The sequence below is a fragment of the Bison bison genome, unplaced genomic scaffold (genome assembly GCF_000754665.1).
Source record: "Bison bison bison isolate TAMUID 2011002044 unplaced genomic scaffold, Bison_UMD1.0 scf7180017862158, whole genome shotgun sequence".
In the NCBI taxonomy this organism is placed as follows: domain Eukaryota; kingdom Metazoa; phylum Chordata; class Mammalia; order Artiodactyla; family Bovidae; genus Bison; species Bison bison.
Genome location: NW_011492730.1, coordinates 1,026,332 through 1,027,178, shown reverse-complemented (window position 1 = coordinate 1,027,178; position 847 = coordinate 1,026,332). Strand labels below are relative to the sequence as shown.

General features: G+C 59.3%; 1 protein-coding gene across 1 annotated transcript in view; it reads left to right on the top strand.

Moving 5' to 3' along the window:
- The window catches only part of TGIF1 (TGFB-induced factor homeobox 1), an 8,012-nt gene that overhangs the window by 1,072 nt on the left and 6,093 nt on the right, over positions 1 to 847 (top strand). The gene's annotated exons all lie outside the window — the stretch shown is intronic.

Below are 847 nucleotides of genomic sequence, written 5' to 3'. Positions count from 1 at the left end.
CAAAAAAAAAAAAAAAAAAAAAAAAAAAAAACCACCACCACCACGAAAGGTCAAAGAATGTTAACTCCCTTTTGAAGTTAACTTTTGAGTCCCGGGCAGGGAGGCACCCCGAACGTTCCGTCGTGGGCCGGAGTTGGCTTTTCTGTTGTGATTTATGTCGAGTGGTTCAAAACAGAAGTTAATCGCCGGGGGAAGCCAGCGCAGGGGGTGGCGGGGGTTGTGCTGCGCATGCCCAGACTGGCTCCTGCTCCACGTTCTTCCAGACTTGTCCGGCGAATACGGTTCAGACTCAAGTTAGAGCCGGGCAGCCCCGGACCGAAACCGTGTGTCCTCGGCCACGTTTTCACTTTGGACTTACGTTCGATTGACTCCGGGCCGGTGACTCAAACACGCGGAGCCCCGCACATCTCGCTATGCGGGCGGGAGTCAAACTCAACGTTCCCCGCGGAGGTGGGGGGCGTTGGTAGTTGAGGTTGTACCAACTCCCCGCGTCCCCTCGCCAGGGACCTGGGGGGATCAGAAATTTGGATGTTTAACTGGACTGGGCGAGAAAACGCGCACAGGGGGCGTCGGGGGCGTCGGTATCGTGTCAGTTCAGAGACGACTGACAGGTTCAGACCGTCCCCGGGAGGGAGGCGTTCCCTCCCTCGTGGTGAACTGCCGGGGATAAGTTGGGGGAAAGTGTGTTTCTGATGGGTCCCCCTAGGGGTGCGAGAGCAGGGGTTGCCTTGCCCCATTGTTCGGTTCTGGCGGGGGCGGCAGTGATGATCCTCTCCGGCTACCCCCGGGCTCTGGGGCATCCCCTCCCCACCGTGCCTCCCGTTCCGCTTCCCTCCCAGCCCCCCTC